At 39.7% G+C, this 27,007-nt stretch overlaps 1 protein-coding gene across 5 annotated transcripts in view; it reads right to left on the bottom strand.

Moving 5' to 3' along the window:
• Positions 1-26,378, bottom strand: part of Scaf11 (SR-related CTD associated factor 11) — a 69,867-nt gene extending 43,489 nt beyond the window's left edge. For all 5 annotated transcript variants that reach the window (XR_006147138.1, XM_042677551.1, XM_042677550.1 and 2 more), the window contains exon 1: positions 26,144-26,378. The gene's annotated coding sequence lies outside the window, so the exon portion shown is untranslated. The remainder of the gene's footprint in view (positions 1-26,143) is intronic.
• Between the last annotated feature and the right edge of the window lie 629 nt (positions 26,379-27,007).

Here is a 27,007-nt window from a genome sequence, read left to right as displayed (position 1 = left end):
ATTTGCAAACCTAGTGGATCTGAATCTGCATTTTTTTAAGCTCTGTACAAAATCCACATGTACAATAAATCCTATAAAACACTGCTCTGGATTACTTATCTTGGGTTATTTTATAGTCATATTGTGCTCCTGTATGATCCACACTGAATATAATTTCTTATTTGGAGAAATTCACATCATACTATCTACCCTAAGTACTGGTAATAAAAATATTTTATGTTGGAGTGAATGATGAAGTATCAATTTGAAAATCAACACAGCATTTCAGGCCAGGTATAGTAGCACACACCTGTAATCTATGCTACTAGGAAGCATAGTGAATATTGCAGTCTCAGAACCAGGCTCAGCCAAGGCACGACACGGGTTCCTAAAAATTACCAAAGCAACCAGGCTGGGATCATGCCTCAAGTGGCAGAATATGTTAAAAAAGACTGAGTTCAAGTGGCGCTATGGCTCAAGTGACAGAGTGCTATCCTTGAGCTGAAGAGCTGAGGGAGAGTGCCCAGGCCCAGAGTTCAAGCCCCATGAACTGACAAAAAACAAAACAAAAAAAACCCACTTCTTTTAAAAATATATACTTTAAAAAAAAGGACCCCCCGAGTTCAAACCCCAGTACAGAAGAGAATTAACACTATATATATATGTATTTTTTTTTGGGGGGGGGGGGGGAGTGGGTCTGGTCCTGGGGCCTGAACTCTGGGCCTGGGTGCTGTCCCTCAGCTCTTCAGCTCAAGGCTAGCACTCTACCACTTGAGCTACAGTGCCACTTCCGGCTTTTTTTTCTGCTTATGTGGTGCTGAGGAATCGAATCCAGGGCCTCAGGGATGCAAGGCAAGTGCCCTACCACTGAGCCACCTTCCCAGCCCAACATAGTATTTTTTAAACCATAGAAATTTTCAAATAACATAGTATCCTTTTTTAGACCCTGATAATTAATTTATCCTATTTGATAGTATCTGCTATTTTTACTTTTCCTCCTTTAAAAATATTATTTATAAGCAGGAATGATGTGAAATAAATAATACCCTCAGAAAAACACTAAGAATTGTTTGCTAGCCCTACAAGAATTGCTAAGTCAATACTTATGTCAGAAGAAATGGAAAGACAGACATAAAAGAAAAACAAGAGAAACAGTAAAATATCTGGGTAAATATAATTAGCTGTTTTTTATCTTGAATTTCTTAAAATATGTTCAGCAATTTAACCAGGTACCGGTGGCTCATGCCTGTGATCTTAGCTACTCAGGAGGCTGAGACCTGAGGATCAAGGTTCAAAGACAGCTGGGGCAGGAAAGCCTGTGAGACTCTTATCTCCAATTAATTACCAGAAAACCAGAAGTAGTGCTGTGTCTCAAGTGGTAGAGCACTCTCCCTGAGATAAAGAGATCAGGCCCAAAGTTCAAGCCTCACAATTGACAAAAAAAGTTCAGCAATTTAAAACAAAGATTTATAGTATTTTCTGGTAGACAGATTAGATTAGATTAGATAGATAGATAGATACATACATACATACATACATAGAAGATAGAGCAAAGATAATTAAACATTAAGGGAGAAGGGTAAAGGTATCTGCAAGGTGGTAGTTTACACACTTTCACCTCAAAGGGTGAAATATTAAGTAGACTATGAAAATATGCGTATTACTATATTAAAACTATTCCTAAAAAAGTCAAGCCAGGCACTGGTGGCTCATGCCTGTAATCCTAGTTACTCAGGAGTCTGAGATCTGAGGATCACAGTTCAAAGCTAGCCCAGGCAGGAAAGTCCATGAGACTTTTATCTCCAATAAACCACCAGAAAACCATAAGTGGCACTGAGGCTCAAGTGGTAGAGTGCTAGCCTTGAGCTGAAGAGCTGAGGGACAGTACCCAGGCCCAGAGTTCAAGCCCCATGAACCACCACTACCAACAACAACAAAAAGTATCTGTCAAAAGCACAGCACACTAAAATGGATAACTAAAGAATGTTTAAACAACTCAAGGAAAAATCAAACAAACAATAGTATGGTAGGCTCAAATCCAAACATATCAAGTTAAAAATATTTGAGATTCAGGAAAAGCATGGTAACTTTAAATTGCTTATATTTGAAAAGAACTCACATAATCTAAACTTTTACCTTAAGAAAGGTGAAAAGCCAAATTACATAAGATGTAGAATACAGGAAATAGAATAGTCATCAATAAAACTGAACAGAAAACCTTATGAGATCATAGCAATTCTTTAAAAAGATCAATATGATAAAGACTGATGAAGTGAATAGCACAACAGAAGTTGTAGTTAAAAACTTTCCAAAAAAGCTATCTTCAGACCCAGATAATTTCCATGAAGTCTACTAAATATTTATAGTAATAACACCAACACAATGGAAGAAGAGCACTTCTCAACCCATTTTATGAATACTGTATTCCCTTAAGACAAAAAATATTAGAAATTAGAAATTAAAAATAGTAGACATTATCAACATAATAGAAGTATAGCAAACTCAACTACACCAGAGGATACCAATCAGCAATGAAAAGGAATGGACTAGTATTTCACTCTATAACTTGGATAAATCATAAAGGCATTATACTGAATAAAGATGCCAGACTCAAAAGGTTAAATACTATAAAATTGTATTCATATGACATTCTTGAAAGGTTACAACTATAAGCCAATAACATGACAATGGTTACCTTGGGCAGGGAAAATATGAGCATAAAAAAGGAAGCATATGGGAATGCGGGGCAGTTGCAACCATTCCCAGATCCTGACTGCTGTGATCATGATATTACAAGTCAGGAAAAGTATTAAAGTTCACAAAACAATATATCTCCTAAAATACCAACTCTGTATATCAATACATTTTGTTCTAAATTAGAGTCTAACATGACAGAGCAATTATTATTAAAATACTTTTAAGCAAAGGTTCTTTTCACTGACAGCTACAAGGTCTGCCTTTCCAACAGCTCTAATTATTGGCAACACATATAATCCACCCAAATCAAATCTCCACATGACGTCTTGAGAGGTATTTGAATTTTGTTTCTAAGACAATAAATGTCTTTAACCTATAGAGACACAAAGATTAAACACAACAGGCAATAGCTCAATGGTAGAGTACTTACCTAGTATGTGCAATGCACACCCTGGGTTCAATTCCCAGCAGTGCTAAACAAAACAAATAAAAACAGGTACAACTTAACAACTGCACTAACTTTAAGGGTTGTAATGATAATGGAGCTGGCCAGCTTGGAATGGTTTGGAGGAAGGCATACATTACAGGTGGTTCCCACATAGGCTTTGTTCTTATGTAACAGTTATCCATTCTGTAGGAAGGATATAGCCAGAATTCAGTACTTTATTTATAATAGGAAAAATGAATTTCATCTATGTGACTAGAAAGTATATCATAAGACTATGAGAAAGGAATCATAGCAAGACAGGCTTTTAATATTTCTCTAGATAGGAAGCAATTACAAAATAGCAGAACATTGTATATGTAGTCTTCCAATAACTTCAATATTTTTATGCAATTGTCTAGTAACTCTACCCTTACTTAAGGTATGGAAGAGGAAACAGTAAGGGTTGATTATATAATATTGAGCAGGAAGGGTAAAGGCACCTATCTAACAAGGTGGTAAATGTTAATATAAATTAGGAGTTGGAAATCAGCACCTCCCACTTGTTAAGCAAGTGCTCTAGTATTTGAGCTATGCCTCAACACCCCACCCCTCTTGTTTTGGTGTAGGTCCTGGGTCTTGGCACTGTCCCTGAACCTTTTTGCTCAAGGCTAGCCCTGTAACTCTTGAGCCACAGATTTGTGTGTGTGGTTAACTGGAGATAAGAGTCTCACAGACTTTATTGCTCTAGCTGGCTTCAAACCACGGTCCTCAGATCTCAGCCACCTGAGTAGTTAGGATTACAGGGGCAAGCCACCTGTCTCCCCCAACCATTTTGTTGTTGTTGCTGTTTTTTTTTTGTTGTTGTTCTTGTTTTGTTTTTTGCTTTTAGGAGGTAGTCTTGGATTTCTGCCTGAGCCCAGCCTCAACTGTGATCCTCCTACGTCTCCTACAAAGCTGAATGACAGGCAACACAAATGACTAAATATCTTTAATCTTCAAGATTTCATCCTCATCTACTAAAGTACAATAACATAACTTATTTTTAAATAAACTTTATTTCAAGGTAGTTTTAAGTTCAGAGTAAAATTAAGCTGAGGACAACCCCATACAAATAACATCCGTTACAATCAGCAGATTAGTATTAGTATTACAATCAATGAACCTACATGGGCATGTGATTATCACCTGAAATCCCTATTTTACATGAAGGCTCACTAAGCATTCACCACTTACCACTGTAGTACTGTGCAAGTAGTTCACGTCACTGAAAATCCTGTGCTCTGCCTATTTACCCCTTCTTAATCTTCTAATTGCTTGCAACCACTGGTTTTGGTGTTTTTTTTTTTTAATTGTCTCCACAGTTTTGCCTTTTCCAGAATGTCATCTGGTTGGAATCTGAGTTTGAATCCTTTTCTAATTGGTTTCTCTCACTTAGTGGTATCTAAATTTTCTAAGTAGCGCATATTAACTGTACAAAATAATGGGTTTCATTGTTCCACAACAATGGCATTTTTAAATTTTTTATTTTATTTTTCTGTCAGTTTTGGGGCTTGAACTCTGGGCCGGGGCACTGTCCCTTAGCTATTCAGCTCAAGGTTAGCGCTCTACCACTTGAGCCACAGCACCACTTCCGGCTTCTTCTGCTTATGTGGTGCTGAGGAATGGAACCCAGGGCCTCGAGCATGCAAGGCAAGCACTCCATCACTGAGCCACCTTCCCAGCCCCAAAAATGGTATTTTCATATATATTACATGTCTTCATCATATCCATCCCCCTTTAATATACCCCTCAAGCCCCATGGGCTTTTACTAACAAGTCCCCTTTGAAGTCTTCTTTCCTCCTAGATTTCAGATATGAGAGAAAACATGATAACTGTCTTTTTGAACTTGGCTTATTTCATTTAACATGATGATTTTCAGTTCTAACCACTTCCCTAAAAATGACATTGTTTCATTTTTATTGATATACTTATTTAAATGATGAAGTTCTTACATCTTCACTCCTCCCATCATCAGTAACTCAATTCCCCCTTTTAGAATAAGGGGAGTTACATGTGTGAGACCTCTGGTTGACTGAAGACAAAAGCAGAGAGATGCTACTGATTCATTTCACAACCAAACTTCCCAAGGAGTCTATAGGAGCACTTGGGATGAATAACATCAGATCTCACATCTGGCACTCGAACAGCAACCAGAAAAAAAGCATTCTGGTGAAGTAGAGGAAGAACTGGTAGGTTATTCTTTTATTTTAGCAAAAGCAGGAAAAAGATCAACTATATCTTACATTATATTCCACAGAAAACACTTGCAAATGAACAAGCATAAAATTCGCTTGTGCTCTTGTAACAAAATACTCCATAATTTATAAATAATATAAGTTGCTCACAGTACTGGAGGGAGGGAACCCCAAAGTCTGGCAGATTTGGTTGTCTGGTAAGGGACTAGTAGTCCCGTAGTTCCAAGATGCTGCCTCACTGTTGTGTCTGCTATATGGCAATACAAACAGAAAGGGAATAATCGCATCAAAGGGGGCACAGCCCTCAAGGCCTAATTGCCTCCCAAAGGCTCTACACCTCTTAGTTATGGTGCATTAGAAATTGCAACATGAATTGGAAGGGGCACAAGCATTCAAATTACAGTAAAATCCTAAGAACTAAAGAAATAAAATTAGTGAAAACAAATGACCATATACAAATACTAGTTATAAAAGCAGTATGGAGGTTCCTCAAAAGACTCCACAGAGAGCTCCCCTATGACCCAACAAATCCCACTTTTGGGTATTTACCCAAATGATCACAAACAAGACCATACTAAAGCTACCAGCACAACTATGTCTATTGCAGGTTTATTTACCATAGCTAAGATATGGAACCAACCCAGATGGCCCTCAGTAGATGAATGGATCAAGAAAATGTGGTATATATACAAAATGGAATTCTATGCCTCCATCAGAAAGAATGGCATTGCCCCATTTGTTAGGAAATGGAAAGACTTGGAAAAAATTACATTAAGTGAAGTAAGCCAGACCCAAAGAAACATAGATTCCCATGGTTTCCCTTATTTTCACTAACTAGTATTTGTGTGAGACAAGCAGAAAAGGTCAGAGAAGTTGATGTTAGGTGAAATGAACCCCAAGATAAGGATTCAAATGTTTTTGCTTTCTTTCTATTGTTTCTAATATATTTATAAGATGATTTCTTTGTTGCTTTGTATGTCCCCCCCCCACGGTATAACCCCTGCTTTCAGTATTTGATGTTGATATAATTTGTGGAGGGGAAGGGCAAAAACAAATCGTTTAACTAGGGATACAGGTGGACCCATTTTAACAATGAGATGTACAAATCGTTATGTTGAAAAATGAACTTTACAACTTTGGTGGGGGGAGGAAGAATAGGGGTGGGTGGGAGGAGTATGGAAAGGGATGGGAAGGGGAAACAAAGAGGAGGCAACAATGCTTGATAAGAAATGTACTCACTATCTCGCCCATGTAATTGTAACTCCTCTGTACGGTATTCTCACAATTTAAAAAAAATAAACAAATACTAGTTATAGAGGAATGGGAATTATTTGATACATAATAGGAAAAAAGTGGGACAATGTTCAAAATATTGCTTCTAAGTTTTATCCTGTTCTGTTTCAAACAAAAATTTTTTTAAACCTTAGAGCCTTAACTCCAGAAATCAGTCTCTCTTCTATCTGCATAAACACTAGATGTTACTCTTTGGTTCCTTCAGAAATTATCTCTTTTCTTCATACTAATCACTTGTGAATTAATATAAATTACAATCATGAAACTAAGGTTGAAAATTTCAATTTTGTATACCAAACGGAACTTTCACTCTATAGCTTTGCCTATTATCTGAATCCTCCTGGTTATCTCAATGGAGATAAATACAATTTAATGTCTGGTAAGTGCATGTACTCATATGTCCTTGAGAGAATATTTCACGAATAAAGACACACTTCAGCTGGGCACTGGTGGCTCACACCTGCAATCCTAGCTACTCAGGAGGCTGAGATCTGAGATTACAGTTCAAAGCCAGCCCAGGAAGGAATGTCCATGAGACTTTTATCTCCAATTAACTACTAGAAAACCAGAAGTGGAGCTGTGACTCCAAGTGGTAGAGCACTAGCTTTGAGTGAAAAAAGCTCAGAGGGGGGCTGGGGAGGTGGCTCAGTGGTAGAGCACTTGCCTTGCATGCATGAGGCCCTGGGTTCGATTCCCCAGCACCACATAAGAAAAAGAAAAAAAGCCAGAAGTGGCGCTGTGGCTCAAGTGGTAGAGCGCTAGCCTTGAGCTAAAAGAGCTGAGGGACAGCGCCCAGGCTCAGAGTTCAGGCCCCATGACCGGACCCCCCAAAAAAAAAAAGCTCAGGGACAGCACCGAGGCTGAGGTCAAGTCCCATGACCAACAAAAACAAAACAAGACAAAAAAAAAGCACTTTATAATTCCATTCCTATAAAATACAACTACTCTAACTTAAATATTCATACACTACACACTATGCAAACTTGGGGGGAAAATCCTCAGATAATAGCATCCAGAATGGCTATTGGAATTTTCTCCTCAGTATAATCTTATTACTTCACTGAACTCTTAAAAGTACCTATAAAACACGTAGCTCCATTTCACATAAAGTAACCTGCCCCAAAAACCAATGGTAAGTTGCTTAATTTGGAACCCACTGTCCTTTTACCAGCAAAATAACACATATATGAATCTAAGTCAATATAAATTAAAACAACTGTAAAACTGTTAAGCTGTTATTAGCCCTGTTCATCACTATATACTAGGATGAATCACCATGCTTTCAAGTTAGTGCCCAATAAATAAATTGTATATGCACAAATATGTCTAAGAGCTGGAGCACAAATAATTTATCATGTATAATTCTAAGAGTATGTACTCTCTCATTCTTGCATTTCTATTCTCCCCCACTCCCCCACTTTCTTTCTGTCTCACTGTGAGTCTCAGGGTAACTTCATTATATAGTAATACTGTCATTAACTTTTACTATGGTTGATGGTCCTCCCAGGGGCTCATGTGCTGGGAGACTGGTCCCCAGTGTGGCAATGATGGGAGATGGAGGATCTTTAAAAGGTAATGCCTGAGCCAGGCTCTCATAGCTCGCATCTGCAATCCTAGCTACTCAGGAGGCTGAGATCTGAAGATTGCAGTTCAAAGCCAGCCCAGGCAGCGAAGTCCATGAGACTCTTATCTCCAATTAATGACCAAAAAGCTGAAAGTAGAACTGTAGCACAAAAGCTAAGGGACAGCATCCAGGCCCTGAGTTCAAGCACCAGGACAGGCACACACAAAAAGGTAATGCCTAGTGGGATGTCATTAGGGAGGCTGCCTGCAAAGCAAGCTGTTGTAGCTCTCCAGGAACCCTGGTTAGGTCTCTAAAGAGGGCTACTATCATAGAGTAAAACTAACCCAAGTCACTGCCCAGTTTGCTCTCATTACATGATCTCTTCTTACATTTCTATCACTGTGATGTCACCCATCAGGAAGTTCTCACCACAGCGGAACTGATGCTTGTACTATACTTTTGAATTTCTTGAGCTGTGAGATAATTAAACTTTTCTTTATGAAAAAGTACTCATTGCAGTAATAGGAAAGAGACTAATAAAGTCATTCAAAAACTTACCTAAGCATCAGCTCCTTCGAGAATTTAGGTAACTATTGAAACATTTATGTAAGTTCCACGGTAATATCTTTATTTCCTTAAATTGTTTTGTTTTGAATGTGATTTTTAAGTTTTAGTACAAAATATGAACATTAAAAATAACTGAATCAAAGCAAGTTCAATAGCTACCAACGTACAAATATTTCCACTCCTCAAAACACAGTAATAGGAAAAACAAAACTGATACTGATAGATACCAGCTATTAAAACTGGGGATGTAATTCAGTGGGAGAGTATTTGCCTACATGGCACAAGACTCCTAGCATTTCCAAAACAGAAAGAAGGAAGGAAGGAAGGAAGGAAGGGAGGGAGGGAGGGAGTAAAAGCAGCTAGCAATGTCTTACAGTCAAAAGTGTGGGGAAAGCAGAAGGAAAGAAGATGGATGTGATGCAACAGGAATCACCCTAGTTCTCGCTAATAAACAAACATTTAGGGTCCTAACATACACTTCTCCCCAAGAGATTGACAATAATAAATATATGAACAGAGAGTCACAGGAATGAAAAAAACAAACTTACAATTTGTACACACAAGGTCAAGAGTGGCCCCACACTGCAGGTCAGCCTACAACCAAGGAGGCTAAGCCACAGGAGCAGCCCCATGGCGGCCAGGATTTTAGGATCCAACCAGTGAGACTGCAGCATCTAGATACAAAAAGCTTCCACAGTGCCGGGATCCAGTCAGCACAGGCAGCAACACAGAATGTGATACTGCCACAACCAGACCCAGAGATCTTCCACAGAGCCACTGGTCATCCCACAAACAACTCTAGGATCATTGAGTAACTCTGCTGGGTACCACCCCCCAATGGGAAACCAGCACTGGTGGTGACCTAGAGCTTGGCCCAGACCCCTCCCTTCCACCCAAGAAGTGTTACCACACTTGAAGAGGACCAAGAGGCCAGAGCTCTTCCTCATGCCACCCCACAACCCCTGGCCAGAGGCACTGGCCAAGCACAGGCAATCTGCAGGGTGAGATCCAACTAAGGTACCAAGCTCTGACAAACTTCAGTGCATCCATGGGAACCTAGTCCTTCTGAAGCACAGGCCTCAGGGAGGCCTGAATCTAGCCTTCTCAGCCACCACTGCTGACTTTTTCCACCAGCGCCCAGCTGCTGGTGGAATGCCCGCTGATGCAGGGCCAAGCCAGGGCAGGCGCACAAATCGGCAGCCAAGGTCTGCCATTTGTGGGGCAAGATCTAACTAGGGGCCAAAAGGCAGACAAACTCCCTCGCACTTGTGGGAGCCCATCCCTTCCAAAGCCTTATGCCCATCCCAGAGGCCTGATTCTATCCTTCTCAGCCCCTGCCACAGATCAGACCGAGATTGGTGGCCTGGAAAGGAGCTCCTTTCAGCAAGCCTGGGGCCAAGCATAAACTCTAGTACATGCTGGCCCAGGGGCCCAGCAGGGGCTACTTCACCCAGCGTGAGGTTGGCCTGGCCAAGCATGGGGCGCCACCTGCTGGGTAGGAACAGGCCAAGCTCCGGACATGGCCCTGACAACTCCTGAACCCAAATGAGTAAATCACAATGAAAGATTACCAAGACAACAAATCAAATCCAAAAGCCAACAACAACCCAGGAAAGGACCCCAGTGAGAGTGAAAAAGAGAGAGAGGACCAAAGAACCATTAAAGAAATGATGACAGAATTGGCCAATGAAATAAAAGGGGATATACAAAAACAATTTCAAGACTTCAAGAAGAAATGACAAAGATGATCCAGGACTCACAAAAAGATATTAAAATAAAAATAGAAATGCTACACACCTCATTAAAAGATGGAATTAACACTGAGATCTGGTGTGGGAAGCATAAAAGGTTCAATTTCCATATTGCCAACCGCAGTGGAATGCACAGATAACAGAATAAGTGAAATGGAAAACAGAATATCTGGAGTTGAGAATAAAATAGAGGAATTAGAGCAAGTAGTCAACGGTATGGAAAAAACACTGAGAACCTACCAAAGGGAAATCCAAGAATTGGCAGACTCAGCCAAGGGATCAAATGTATGCATAATTGCAATCGATGAGGGGGGAAGAATTCAGTACTAAAGGCATCAAAACCTATTCAGTGAAATAACAGAGAACTTCCCCAATCTTAAGAGAGAACATCTCACCCACCTGACAGAAGCATACAGAACCCCTAGTAGACAGGATCCAAGAAGAATTTCTTACACTTTTAGACATAGTTAAAAAACATTAGACTTGACAAGCAAGAATTGATTTTTAAATGCTGCAAAATCAAAGAAAGAGCTATATTACAATGGAAAGAAAATTGGAATCACTGGAGATCTCTCCACACAAACTCTCAATGCAATGAAAACTTAAAATGGTATAATTCAAGCCCAGATCATCAACTGCCAACCCCAAAATGGTGTACCCACCAAAAATATCATTTACATTTAATGGTGAAACTAAAACCTTCTATGACAAACAAAATTAAAGGAATTCACAAACACTAAACCAGCATTACAATGAACACTAAAGGGAAATATACAATCAAGAAAAAAATCAAAATCAAGGAACACATAAGACAAAAATCACTAGACCAATTTAGTAATCACAGGAAGAGGGAGGAAGCAAAATACAGGAAATCAAGAAAATGTCAGGACATCTAACATCTCTCTAATATCTATGAACATTAACAAACTCAATTCTCCAATCAAAAGAAAAAGAACAGCACACTGGATTAAAAAACAAGATCTGCCCATTTGTTGTCTCCAAGAAACACATCTCACAGTCAATGACAAAAGCACGGGGGGGGGGGGGGGGGGGGGGGGGGGGGGGAGTGTAGAAGTGGGGGGGGAGGGAAGAGATGGTAGGGGAAAAACAAAGGTGGTAACAATGCTTGATAAGCAATGTACTCATTACCTTGCTTGCTTGATAAGCAATGTTCTCATTACCTTGCTCATGTAACTGTGACACCAATAAAAAACTTAAAAAAAAAAAAGACAAAAGCAAACTCCAAAGGAAGGGATGGAAAAAAATCTTTCATGCAGGGCTGGGATGTAGCTCAGTGGCAAAGCGCTTGCCTAGCAAGTGCAACGTCCTGGGTTCGATCCCCAGTACCAAAAAAGAAAAGACAAAAAAAATACAGTTAAAAAAAAATCTTTCATGCAAATGCATCCTTCAAGAAGGCAGGAGGAGCCATATTGATATCTGATAAAATAGACTTTTCATTAAAATCAATACAAAGAGACATGGAAGGTCATTACGTATTAATAAGAGGAATGATCCATGAAGAGGAAATCATAGTGGTCAATATCTATGTAACAAATAATGGAGTACCTATGTTAAACAAATACTTTTAGACTTAATAGGACAGACCCAAATACAATAATAGTGGGAGATTTTAATACACTATACTCACCGAAGGACAGGTCAACCAAAAAAAGATAAGCAAAGAAGCCTTTGAACTAAATGACATCATAACCCAGACATCTACAGAGTATTCCACCCAACAATGACCCAAGTCACATTCTTCTCAGCAGCCTATGGAACTTTCTGAAAATAGATCATACATAGTACACACAAAGAACCAAAGCAAATACAGGAGGACTGGCAAAATTCCTTGCATCCTATCTGACCACAGTGGAATCAAACTAGTTCTACAAAACATAATGCAGAAAACACTCAAACACATGGAAGCTGAACAACACAATACTGAATAACATCTAAGTCACAGAAGAAATTAAGGAAGAAATTAGAAAGTTCTTACAATTCAATGAAAATAAAAATACATAAGAATGGAACCTCTGTGATATAGCAATGGCAGTGCTGAGGGGAAAGTTTTAGCTCTAACCATACACATAAAGAAAACAGAAACAGCTCAAGTACATAACCTCATGATGCAACTAAAACTGCTAGAAAAACTAGAACAAACCAAATCTACTACTAGACAGCGAGGTAGCAAAGATTAGAGCAGAAATCAATGAAACAGAAACTAAAAAAAAACTATACATAAAATCAAAACAAAAAGCTGGTTTTTTGAAAAAATTAATAAGACTGACATCACTTGCAAGATTAACAAAAAAAAAAAGAGAGGAAATTCAAATCAATAAGATCAGAGTTGCCACAGGATTACAACAAACATCCAAAAAATCCAAATGATTATAAAGAACTACTTTCAAAACCTATTCCACAAAAGAAGGAAAACCTAGAAATAGACTAATTTCTAGAAACACAGAAACTGCCGAAAATGAACCAAAAGGATATAAACCAGCTAAACAAGCCAGTAACACCCAAGATAGAGGCAGTAATCCAGAAGTCTTCCATCAAGGAAAAGCCCAGGCATGGATGATTCACCACTGAATTCTACAAGACTTAAACAGAATCCAGAAACAAAATTTTAAAAATCATACAAGCCTAGCCTTGGTCCCACAGATGAAAGGCTGGTTAACACATACAAATCAATAAATGTAATTCATTACGTCAACAGAGCCAAAGACAAAAAAAACTAAAAATATGAAGAAAAAAATGAGAGCACCAGGAAATGGAAAGACCTTCCATGTTCATGGATAGTAGAATCAATATTGTAAAAATAGCCATACTGTGAAATACACATTCAATGCAATTCTCCTGAAAAATCACAGTGATGTTCTTTACTGAGATTAAAGAAAAACAATCCAAAAATTCATATGGAACAACAAAAGACCTAAAACAGACATTGCAATTCTAAGCAAAAAAAGTAATACAGCCAATATCATAATACCAGATTTCAAACTCTACTATGGAGCCATAGTAACAAAAGCAGCTTGGTATTAGCACAAAAATATACCCACAGATCAATGGAACAGATTAGAAGCTCAGAAATAAAACCATATACTTACAGTCATGATATTTGACAAAGGAGCCAAAAACATACAGTAGAAAAAAACATAGCCTCTTCAACAATTAGTGTTCGGAAAACTGGGCAGCATATACAGAAAACTAAAAGTGTATCCCTGCTTGTCACCATGCACTAGTATCAATCAATTCAATGTTAATATCAATTCAATATGGATCAAAGACCTCAACATCAGACCTGAAACTCTGAAACTACCGCACATTAAAACTTATAGGTATAGACAGGAACAGAGTCCTAAGGGTATAAAACAGGAGAGACACTTCATTAAAATCAAGTTTCTGCACAGTTGAGGACATAGTTACTAAACTAGAAAGACAGCCAACCAATTGGGAAAAGATCTTTACCAGCAATGCATCAGACAAAGGTCTAATATCAACTATATACAAGAAGCTCAAGACACTAACCCCTCCCAAACTTAATACACCAGTTACTATAAGTGGGCAAGAGAATAAAGGAGACTTCTTGGAAGAAGAGGTAAGAATGGCAAATAAAATAAACAAATGAGAAAATGTTCATCATTCCTGGCCACAAAGGAATACAAATCAAAACAACCCTGGGGGGAAAAAAAACAACCCTGAGATTGCATTTCACCCCAGTTAGATTGGCATACATTTTGAATTCGAACAACAAAAAATGCTGGCAGAGATGTGAGGGAAAAGGAACCCTACTGCAGTGCTGGTGCGAATATAAACTAGTACAACCACTCTGGAAAGCAGTCTGGAGTTCCTAAAGAAACTAAAGATAGGCCTTCCCTACAATGTAGCCATACCACTCCTAGGCATCTACCCTGAGCATCATGAACCAGGATATGAAAAGGACACCTGCACATCCGTGTTCACTGCTGCACTATTCACAATAGCCAAGATATGGAAAGAGCCCAGATGCCCCACAATACATAAATAGATCCAAAAAATGTGGTACCTATATACAATGGAATTTTATATAGCCATTAGAAAGGATAAGATAATGTCATTTGCAGGGAATGGAACTAGAACAAATCATGTTGAGCAAGGTAAGCCAAGATTAGGGAGAAAGCAGCACATGTTCTCCCTGATATGCAGAAGTTTGATTTAAAACACAATGGTATATGACAATACAGGGTTCTAGACACTCATATACAGTGAGACCAAAAGATGATAGTTGTAGGAGAAAATCACCAAATTGTAATACCCAAGTACCGCCTCGTATGTATATAAAATAAAATACATACTAAAACAAACTTCAAAGATTTGGAAAACAAAGGACTTTTTGCTTAAATTTTTTGTGGGTTTTTGTTTTTTGCTGATGATTCAGTACTTTTTCTTTCTTTTTGCTTATGTGGTGCTGAGGAATCGAACCCAGGGCCTCAGGCATGCAAGGCAAGCGCTCTACCACTGAGCCACCTTCCCATCCCCTGATTCAGTATTCTTTAACAGTGTATTTACATGCATATCTGTGGGAGGGTGGAAGGAGGGCACAGAATCCATGGAAAAAGGGTGCAGCAGTGGAGCACTCTGGACATTGATGAAAGTGAACTATGCAACTTGCGGGTGAAGACGGAAGGGAGAGAATGGCAAAGAACGAGGGAACAGATGACACTGTACAAAAGAAAATGTACTTATTGTTCATTGTACTGATGCATGTAAATGTAACCCCTGTGTATATCACCTCTACAATAAGACCATTTTTTTTTTAAGTGTGGAGGAGTAAGGCAGGCATGGTAGAGCAGTTCCAATACCAGGTTTGTCAGGCTAAATAGCAAGATTATTCTCTCAAAAGAATAAAAGGGGGGAAGAAGTTGTGGGGGAGGTCGTACTTTTATTGTCTTTTTTTTATTTATTTATTTTTTTTGAGTAATGGTGCTGTGAATTGGGCCAAAGTCTAGAGAATACTAAGTAAACATGCATTCTACCACTGAGCTACATCTCTAACCCCAGCCAAGTGATTTGTAAGTTAACAAAACAAAGAAACACTGTCAAGAACATATAAGAATACTTTTTGTAAGAGACCAACTTACATCATAATAAAGCTTTTAGAGATCAAACAATATTGATATTCTTTACTAAATGTAATCAAGTGTGAAAAATGCTATAAAATGTGAACTTCTTTTTCAAGTGAAATCTCTGACTGGTTAGTCTTCTGCTATATTCATAATGGCTTAGCTAGTCTTCACTAACAAGTAATAACATATGTGACAGTAGGAAGTATACCAAAAAAGAAAAAGAAAGGAGAGAAAAGTGACAGATAATCATCATTCTTTAAACAAACTATCCTCAATAAGGTAATCCAGAGAATAATTTACAAACCTATGCCAAAGAAATAACCACAATATTAATCCAAGCTCTTACAAAATAATCCCCTAAAGTTCCTTAAAGCTACAAAATTCATTGCCTCCAAAACACCATTTTCTGAAGGATAAATATTATCTATCCACACTGAATAAAAGTATCCTATTTTTTTAATCTCATTTCCCCCAGTTATTCTGGTTACAAATTAATTCAGAGTTGTACATGTGGCTAGATTAGTTTGAAAATGTGGGATATTTCTTTCTAGTCAACTATTTTTCAAATTTGTTAAGTTCCATATAATGTTTGAAAATTTATTTTCCAATGTATTTTAGGATATTGTTTTTGGCCTAGTCTGGCTTATCCCAAAAATCTGGACAAAATGCAAAAAGCAGCTTACCTGAGAAATCTGAAAAATAACAAGTGGAATATGGAGTGAAATTTGTTTTTTGTTTTGTTTTTTTTTGTTGGTCGTGTGGCTTGAACTCTGGGCCTGGGCGTTGTCCCTCAGCTCTTCAGCTCAAGGCGAGCACTCTACCACTTGAGCTACAGCGCCACTTCCGGTTTTCTGGTGGTTTATTGGAGATAGGAGTCTCATGGTCTTTCCTGCCCGGGCTGGCTTTGAACCGAGATTCTCAGATCTCAGACTCCTGAGTAGCTAGGATTACAGGCATGAGCCACCAGCGCTCGGCTTGGAGTGAAATTTGAAGTGAACTATATTGTTTTCCTAATCTATCTTTCATCTTTTTTGTAGTGGCTTTATCCTGAATGGCTACATCCTGGTTGCAGCAGCACAAGTTAAAAGAGCCTGAGAGAAACTCATTTTTCTAGGGGGTTTCTAGCTAAAGGACTCAGGGAAAAGGGTACTTCTATGGGCATAAGGGGCCAGAGATGCTGCAAAGGACAGAGTGATCAAAAGGAATCCTAATTCTCTGTAAGAACTTAGACAAGTCCTAGCTGAACTATGCAAGCATTAACATTCACTGAAGAGACCTAGAGTAATAGAAAAAAGGTTTCTAACCAACCACAATCATTATATTGTTAATTTTAATGGGTAAATTTTATGACACATGCATTATCATGAAATAGCATGAGAGAGGGATGGAGGCTGGAACTATAACCTCCAAAAAGACAAAATTTTAAGTCTGAACCTAATTAGTTGACAATCTGTTAAAACAAAAACAGTATCCAAGCAATCACTACTGCTGGATTCTTACACAATATTGTTGAGGACATAATGTAAAATTACTTGGTATATAAAGCACCAGGAAATATAACCAATTCTCCGAAGAAAAAAGAAGATAGTAACTGCCAGCCCTGAAATAACCCAAATATTGAAATTATCAAGGACTTAAAAAAAAAGTATGAACTGAGTATCTGAAATGTGAAATGCTTCAAAATCTAAAACTTTCTGAGCAGCAATGTGATGTGACAAGTCATAGTAAAAATGAAGGTACACTAAAAGTACTGTATAAAATTTCTTCCAGCTGTGTAAGATGTATAGGAAACAAATGAATTTCCTATTTAGTCTTAGCTGTGTCCTATACTGAAAGTATTGCTACATTTAAGCCAATATTCCAAAATCCCCAAATTCTGTCCCATTTTCAGTGTTTTAGATAAAGGAAAACCTGTGTAACAATGTTCCATGGAGAAAAAGAATAAACACTTTTGAAATAAATGGAAAGATAAAAGTTCCCAGCGGACAAATTTAAAACTAAGAGAAAAACTGCAAAAGAAAAAAGAAAAATTGTAAGTTGTATAAAACAAAGCCTCAATAAACAGAAATACAGGGCTGATAGCTCACTGGCAGAACTTGCTCCCAACCTTCAAAAAAAAAGTAAAACCGAGTTACTGACTGAACAGAAGCTAAATCAATAGAAGTATCTACTCTGAAGAACAGAGTAGGAGAAAAAAAGGAAGACTTTCAGGAAACATCAAAAGTTCTTTCTACAACAAAAGACAAGAATGAAATTGGTACAGGGGAAAAAAAATATCTCCAGAATAATGTACAAAAACTCTCCCAAACTTGAAGGTTCAGGAACTCAGAAATTCACAAAGCTTGAAGAACACTAAAATGGATAAACACGGAAGTAAAACATGCCTAGACAAACCACAACAGACTTAGGAAAAGTCAAGCTAAAGGAATAAAACTGTAAAGAAACATGACCCACACAAGAAATTTAATGATTCCAATTATTACAAACTTCTCATCCGAAACCAGCATCCAGAAGACAGTGAATGGATATCTTTGAAATACTGAAATTTCAGAGAGCATTCTCTGTGTAGAGAAGAAATCCGTCAGAAATCAGAAATATCTGTAGAGATATTTTAGTTAAAAACAAAGACAAACTAGGCACTGGTGGCTCACACCTATAATCCTAGCTACACAAGAGACTGAAATGTGGGGGATCTCAGTTCCAGGCCACTACAGGAAGAAAAGTTCACAAGACTCCATCTCCAAAATAATCAGCAAGAAACAGGGCAGGAAGCATGGTTTAAGTGGCAAGTCTGCCAGCGTAACAAGTGCGAGGCCCTCAGTTGAAACTCCAGGACCCTCCCCCTCCCCCCCACACCAAAAAAAAGTAAAACTAAGAATTTATCACTAAAAAGTCTACTTTAAAAGAACAAAGTTCTTGAACTCTGGGCCTGGGTGCTGAGTCCCTCAGCTCTTCAGCTCAAGGCTAGCGCTCTACCACTTGAGCCACAGAGCCACTTCCGGCTTTTTTCTTTTGCTTATGTGGTGCTAGGGAATCGAACCCAGGGCCTCATGCATGTTAGGCAAACGCTCTACCACTGAGCCACCTTCCCAGCCCCAAGAATGAAGGTCTTAAGCAACTCAATGGCAGCGATGGGAAGGAGAGAACAGTGGGAAAGAGGGAACAGCTGATGCAAAACAAAAGAAACATACATATCACCCAATGTGGAAGAAATAACTGTATTGCAAAGCTCATAGAACTCACAAATGTTATAGACCATGACAGACAATTTGCCCCATGGAAGTTAGAATGTGTTTGTGACTTTAACTAAGCATCACTATCCCACAATACTGTGAAATTTGGGAAATTATGTAATCACTTAATCACAATAAAGAATTTGAAAAAAAAGAAAGAATGAAGTTCTTCAGACTGAAGAGAAACGATATCAAAGATAAAATTGGAATTAAAGCACAAGATGAACAGTAAATAAATGGCTATATATAAAAGTTTTTTTGTCTCCTCATAAGGAGGAGAAAATATACTTACCTACTACAGGGAGCAGAAAGTATACAATAGGGTGGGGCTGTTATTGCATTTGTATGTACTCCCATGACAACTATTCCATATTGATCACTAAGAAAGTTAAAGGGCTTCTACATTCATTTCCAATGATAAAACCATTAACTTTTAAGTAAATTGTGAACATTTGTGTACATATACCTTAGCCTTAGAGAAGCATTGTCCCCTAAGAAATTTTTAGGCCACATACATAATTCCAGGCACCATAATCCAACCTACTCAGGAAATAGAGATCAGGAGGATCAAAGTATGAGGTCAGGTTAGCCAAGGACAGAAAGTTATTAGCAAGATTTCATCTAAACAAAAAAGCTGGCATGGTAGTATACATCTGTAATACTAGCTATGTATTAAGCCATAGGTAGTAGATAGGAGGTCTGGATCCCAGCCTGAGGCCTGCCCTGGGCAAACATTCAGGATCCTATCTGAAAAATAACTAAAACATACAAGTAATGAGGGTGTAATTCAAGTGGTAGAATGCCTGCCTTGTAAGCCTACCACTCACAATTCAAACACCAGTGCTACCTTAAACAAACAAAAAAAGTCAATTTAATATATTTAACCCCTCACAAAGTTTCAACCTGTAATACATTTAAAAACTTGAAATATTTTACACTTTTTGTGAAACGGTGTATACTTTACACTTACAGCAAATCTCAGTTTGAACTAACCAATGAAGCACCCAAGAGTTACATATGGGGTTTGAGGATATAGTTCAGTGGCAGAGCACTTGCCTTAGTAAACATGAGGCCCTGCAAGTGATCCTCAGCAGTTTCCTCCCCTTACACCCCCCCCAAAAAAAGTCACATTTGTAGCTACTGGCTAATTAAGATATCCTGATACAACCACTAAAAAATAACACAAGTATTGTACTTCATACATTTAACACTAGCATCTGGCAGGCAAGATAGAACAATGAGATGGGCAATAACCTGAGCTATGTAGTCACATTGTGTCTCACAAAATAAAACAAATAATTAAAACAAAAATAAGAACTAAAAAATCAATATAAATCAATATATTTAATTATTGTATATTATTTATTATTGTAAACAAGAAAATGCCCATGTAAGTATAAGAGGAAGTAAAAAATCAATATAAATCAATATATTTAATTATTGTATATTATTTATTATTGTAAACAAGAAAATGCCCATGTAAGTATAAGAGGAAGTAAAAACTAGACTGAAGGGTTTTCACAGACCAAAAATGGAACAATTTGAAGATAAATAGAAAAGTTGATATAGGCTATTTTAACAGTCTCATATTACTTCCTCAAAAAAATACTTATTATTAAGGGAATAAAAGTAACATTACAGTGAAGAAGCTTGGGAGGACTCACATAAATCAAGTGATCAAAGTGTACATCACCTACTGGTAACAGGACAAGCAGAAATTGTATACTGAAAAGAACCCATCACTACTTGCCACAGTCTGAATCCTACCATAAGAAAATATCCAGACAGATATTTTACAACTGGCTTGTAATGGTTATAAGCATCAAAGTCATGAAAGTCAAGAAAGAATTTTTCTAGTTTAAATGCAACACAATCTGAATTTTGTGATGAAATTTCTGTGGAAACGCAAAACTTGAATGAAATCTGAAATTAGGTGGTAGTTCAATTTATTTTTCAAAAAAAGATTGGTTTACTCCAATGGTTATTTTATAACAGAAAGTCCTTGACCTTTTGTTACTGCATCTGCAACTGAATTTCAAATGGTCCAAGGGAAAAAGATACCTGAACTTAGAACTTTGCTGAAAGTTTGAGATTTTTTTTAAGTTACCAAACAAAATGTAAGAGTATCTAAAATTAGTATGCAACAAAAGAAGTACTTTCAAATGAAGAATGTTTTTACTTCTGCTTTATATAAGACTGTTCTATCCTTTATAAGATTCTCAAAAACCTTTAATCTGTAACTTCAGGAGCCAGTAAGGTAACCATTTTTCAGTACCCCAGTTGCACTGGCCACATTTCAAGTTGCTCCTAGCCACTTGTTGCTATCAGCTACTACACCAGATAAAGCATATCCATCATCACACATGTATCTACTGGACAGTAATAATATACAAGTTGGGGGGCCAACTGATGAAACGAATATCTACAGGCCAGAGTTGGATGAACTCAGGCACAAAGACTCAGCAAGTACTCTGATATTTAAGTCATTTAGAATCTAGATTCTCAAAACTCAGTTCTGTAAAATAGACTGAATACTGCAAAGCTAATTGAGATCAAATAAAATTTATGTAAAGTATCCACAAAAATAAGTACATAAAGTGTTTACAGCAGAATAGCTAACACATAGTAAATATTTAATAACCATTAGCTTTCTTCTGCAATATGGGTGAATAATTTCTTAAACTTTGATCTCAGTACTTTTTAAAACTAGTTGAGCAATTACACAAGTACCAGTTTGAAAACAGAAAGCTAACATCCTACTTGCTTGAAAGACTACTCAACTCCACATCTTATTCAATACTTGACCCTACTGGCTTTATCCCTATGAAGCACTCTCTTACACTGGTTTCTGTAACAAGTCAGTATTCTCTAGGAGTTCAGTCTCCCAATAAAGTTTTCATATATGAGGTTAGTATGGTTCAACTTTTGTCTTTTTTCAAGTTACATTCCAACCCCTAGGCAATTTCACCCATACCTATTTAAGTAATTCTGATTTTCTATTGGCAACCCATAACCCTCTTTTGAATTTTAGAACTATATATCTAAAGTGCTACAAAACTACCACTTGAAAGATCCAAAGGCACCTCAAAAACCCAGTGCTTTAAAACCAAAAGAACTTTAGTCCTTAGTTGGTACCACTCTTACCCTAGTTGTATAAAGTCATTTTTTGAAATTTCTTTCTCTCACATCTACAATCTACAAGTGCAGCCTATTAATCTCAAATTCAATCTACTTAGCCCATCTCCAAGATTTTCCTAATCTTCCTAATTAAAGCTATCTATATCTCTCCTAATCTTGAGTCTTCTCCCTTTCAATACATGTTACCAGAATCCAATACACATCACCAAAAACCTCATCCTACCTACTCAAACTACTAAAAGTCTAGGCCAGGTGGAGAGGTTTGTGCCTGTAATCCTATTTGGGAGGCTGAGATCAGGAGAAAGATGGGTCCAGACAAGCCAAAGAAAAAAGTTAGGGTCATCCCAGTTAAAAGAAAAGAGTAAATCAGTTCCCTCTTAGCTCCAGGCTAGCCAAGACATAAACAGACCCTATTCAAAAACTAAAAAAGGCTGAGAGTATGGCTCAAGTGGTAGAGTGTCTACCAACCACACGGTCCTAAATTCAAACCTTAGCACCTCAAAAAGCAAAATGGAATTCAGTTTCTAAATGATAAATTTTTTTTAACACTAAGTTACATCACTCAACTAGCAGAGCATTTTTAGTTTCATGTAATTTCAAAGTCACAAAATGTCACTCTCAAGACTTGGCCCTTGTATGTGGACACAGTCCACTTGTCTGGATATAACAGTTCATGCAACACAGTAAGATATGCATAATCTAAAGTTTCAAATGACAATGATCAGTTTTAATGTTTATTGCAAAAAGCATAGTAATCTATTGAATATCAAGTACCTACACTGTTCACATGCTTAGGGATAAAACAATGACAAAATGACAATCTCAGTGAATAAACATAACAAATATAATAAGCTAAGTTAAATTGGCAAAAGTATGTAGGCAAAGTGAAAAAATGCTACAGAAAAAAAAAAAAAAACTCTAGCATAAAAAGGGTAGGAAAATATGGAGAGACTAGGACCATGGTTGCATACAGAGAAGTCAGAGAAGACCTCAGTAGCATAGTGGAAATGTGGCTTGAGAAAAAGGGTGACAAGATAAAGCAAGAAAGAAACTCGAATATCTTAGAGCTTTGTAGGCCCTAGTAAAATATATGCTTTACTAAGACTAAGAAGGGAAGTCACTGAGAAGTGACAGGATCTAATGAATTTTACAAAGCTCACTCTGGGCAACTGAGTTTTTTGTTAAAGACTGTAAGTTAGCAAAGGTCATAATGTTTTCAAGAAGTTATTTTGTATGTGAGAAATGGTGCTGTTTTTACAATTTATAGTGAATTTCTATGTGCTACGGATATAAAAAAAAAAAGAAAGAAAAAAAGCAAAGCCAGAGGCCAACAGCACAAACCTGAATCCTAGCTGCTCAAAAGAGTGAGATCTGAGGATGAAGTTTTAAGCCAGCTTGAATAGGAAAATCCTTGAGACGCTTTTTTTGTAGTTGTTGGTCAAGGAGCTTGGACTCAGGGCCTGGGCTCTGTCCTTGAACTCTTTTGCTCAATGTTAATGCTCTACCACTTTGAGCCACAGTGCCACTGCCAGTTTTCAGGTAATTAATTGGAGATTAGAGTGTCATGGACTTTTTGTGTCTGGGCTGGCTTTGAACCACAATCCTCAAATCTCAGCCTCCTGAGTATCTTTGGGATTACAGGAATGAGCCACCTGTGCCCAGCTTTCCTTATCTCCAACTAAAACACCAAAAGCCAGAAGTGGCTCCAGTGGTAGAGAAAGAACACTACTAGCTGGGGAGGAGGGAAACAGGATGAGTAGGTTTCCAAGCCCTGACTTCAAGCCCCCAGGATAGCCTTACTCCCCCCCCCCCCCCCCCCAAAAAAAAGGCAAGCTAAGTCTTGGGAATAGCACAGATTTTAACTCTGGGGTCGTCTCAGTGCTAGTGCAGTCAGTTCTCACTACTGAGACACACTGCTCACAAGGTTCAAGGCTACTGATTATCCTTAGCAAAAGAATATACTGAAGATTTATTTCAATAGAAAAGGTAAGTCAAGATCCAATCTACACCATTGGAAGACAAGAACAGATGCTGACAGAACTTGAAGGGAAAGTTACAATGAAAATTACTCTATGACTGACTTTATCACTTTCTTAGGTCTACTACATTCTTGAGTTAGGGTTTTAAGTTTTACAACTTTCAGTGTTGTACCTTAAAAGTTCAACACAGTTAATGGGTAATGTAGCATTGTACTTTCTTACTGCTAAAGCTTTTATTGAAGATTAATCAACAGCATCAAGTAATTGAACTGATTCAAGTGCACTAATTCAAAGCCACTAATTCAAAAACACTGCCCCAGTACTGGTTAATTTCAAAGGAAAGAACTTTCCTTTATTTTCAATCTTAACCAATGAACCTCATTAGCAAAAGTATTAGAGAGGGAAAAAACTTAAATTTCCTCCAAGAAATTAATAACAGCTTTCTATTTTCTCTTAAAGCATTTTTCTCCATCTGACATAGTATTGTCTTGACTGCATGAGCACACTTATAGTAGAGAAACATCAAATTTTACCACCGCCCTAATCCTAAAATGTACTTTAAATTCTCAAAGTCACTGGGTGTGAAACCGAATGTTGATATATTTGTAAGTCCCAAGAAACTGACAAGTTTTTAAAAACTCAACTGCATAAACACAATCAAAATAAATCTGAATTATCTTTGGCAGGATGATATAATGAAATTCAGAGACAGTTTGAAACATTCCTTTCTGTCCAGCCAGTTACAACAAAAATTAAAGGCCTACAAACTTTCCTGCAGATTTGAAGAAATAGAACAGTAAAAAAAATTAAGCTAAGTTCTAAAGAAAGAAAATCAATGATGGCCTGGAAAAAGACTTGATCACACATTAAATATCTCAAAACAAAAATGCAACAGTTATTTAGTCATGGCAAGTAGTCCTACCCATGAAATTCACTTCTTTTAAAACAAGAAAACGGCATTCACTCACGTACTTTTCCCAAAATTCAGAGGAAATTTCCAAACTAGGGTAAATTTAAGATCACATCGACCAGTCAAAAAGCATTAAGGACTTTCTCATCGGTTTTGCTTAATGATTTTTTAGTATGTTGATAGTACAAGAACGTTCGTCAAAATGCAATCCAAAATGATGGACGCCGCTTAGACCGTATACTCGATAATGTAAAATACTGGGTATTTTTTTAATCACCGTTTGAATCTGTGAATGTTTTAATCGAATACAATCAAGTCTTTTAAAATATTATTCAAAACATGTGGGGGTGACAAGACCTCCAGCCCTGTGTGAAAGAGAACGAAACTCCCAAGTGTTGTACCATTTTCCCAGATCTGAAGATGTGAGGGGGAGGGGGGGCCCGCAGGGGTTAGGGTTAGTCTGGACCTCCACGTACCCCCCTCCCCCCCCCCCCCAGTAGTTATTAGGGCAGACACAGCAGGTCTCAAAGATGGGGCCAGGGTAAGTGGCAGGAGGAGCTGTAACTTCAGGGCAGGAGGGAGGGAGGGGGGGGGGTAAAAAGACCAGTGCACTGAACCTCCAGGTCTTCCCATCCGCGCGCACGCGAGAGGTCATCACTACGTGGTAAAGTTTGGTTTCACGAGCGGCCCTCCCTGGGCCTCCGGCGACAAAAGCAAAGTCGACCCAGGGAAGCGGACGCACCGGGGTCGGAGAGCGTCGGGAAGCTCAGCGGGGACGGTGTTCCCCGAGGCAGAGAAGGGGGAAGGGGGCTTGGCCGGGGTCTGAGCGGAGACCCTGTTCCCCACCCCCCTGCCCCCCCCCCACTAAGGCCCTGCACCCCGGCGAGGACCGGCATCGCCCTGGCGCAGGCAGCAGGAAGGCGCGTAGGCCACGGGGAGGAGAGGGGACAGGGTCGCTTCGCCGGGAGTGGGGGGGGAGACGAAAGCAAAATGGGGTCCACCCCGGCTGCAGCACCCCCCCCCCCCCGCCGTCTCCCTTCCCGCCTGGAAAAGCGCCTCCAACTTTTCCTCCAAACGCATGACGTCGCCTGGGCCCCGCGAGAATCCGAAACTTTGTCCGCCCTCCGCCGCCGCGGGGCCCGCTCTTCCGCTGGCCCCCCGCACCGCCCCCAGCCCCGCTCCCCGCCCGCGGCGGCCCCAGCCCACCCCCACCCCCGTCCCTCACCTCTGCCCCCCCCCCCGCCCCGCGGTCGGCCCGTGTTTACCTCAGGCCGAGGTCGAGGCGCGCGCGCCGGCGGCCGCGGGCCCCACCGCGGGAAGCTCGGGCTTCTCCCGTCACTCCGCCGCCGAGTTGCCCAACATGGACTCCTCCGTCCGTGCTGCGGGGCTGACGGGAGGCGCCGGGGTGGACGGGCCGGGTCTCGAGCCGGTTAGCGACGAGGCGAAGCGACGAGCGGACCCGGGCCGCGCAGCTCCGCGCCGCTTGCGCCACCGCGGCTTCCCCGCTCCCTCCCTCCCTCCCCCGCCCTGTCTGGCCTCCTCCCTCCCTCCGCGTCGCGTTCTCCCCCTCCCCCCCCCCCTCCGCGAGGCTCGGCCGCGGCGCCGCCACAGGTCGGCGCGCTACGGTGACGCAGGCGGCCTCCGGACCGTCCACATTCTGTTTACACGCTCGCTTTGGGGCTCTGGCGGACGGCCGCACGGGGGCGCCAACAAACTACCGCGCGCGACGGCAAGAGCGTGGTGGGCGGAGTCACGCGGTGCTGCGCCTGGTGAGCGGGAGGAAGGGCAACCGCGCGAGTGGCTCGGGGAGGCTTCTGGGAAACCGGCTCCCACCCTCCCCCCCCCCCCCCGCCCTCTGGCCACGCGCGGCGCGCTGTGCGCATGCGCCACGCGTGGACGTGGTGGGCGGGGCGAGCGCTGCCTCGGCGGCTTTGCGGGCTACGTTGCCAAGGACAATAGGAGAAGTGGTTGTGGTGGGGGGGGGTGCGGTGTCGGGCGGGTTCGGGGGGGGGGGGGGCGGAGGGGATTCTTTTCTGGTTTTTATCATCTTTAGATACTGGATGGGAAGGGGTTTGCGCGACTAGTGCTTTCTTCTCTGCCGTAACCGGGTGTGAATGCTGGGTGGGCGG

This window comes from Dipodomys spectabilis, unplaced genomic scaffold, assembly GCF_019054845.1.
Source record: "Dipodomys spectabilis isolate Male_0828 unplaced genomic scaffold, ASM1905484v1 ptg000039l, whole genome shotgun sequence".
Classification (NCBI taxonomy): domain Eukaryota; kingdom Metazoa; phylum Chordata; class Mammalia; order Rodentia; family Heteromyidae; genus Dipodomys; species Dipodomys spectabilis.
The sequence above is the reverse complement of the archived record's forward strand: the minus strand, read 5'-3'. Positions and strand labels throughout refer to the sequence as shown.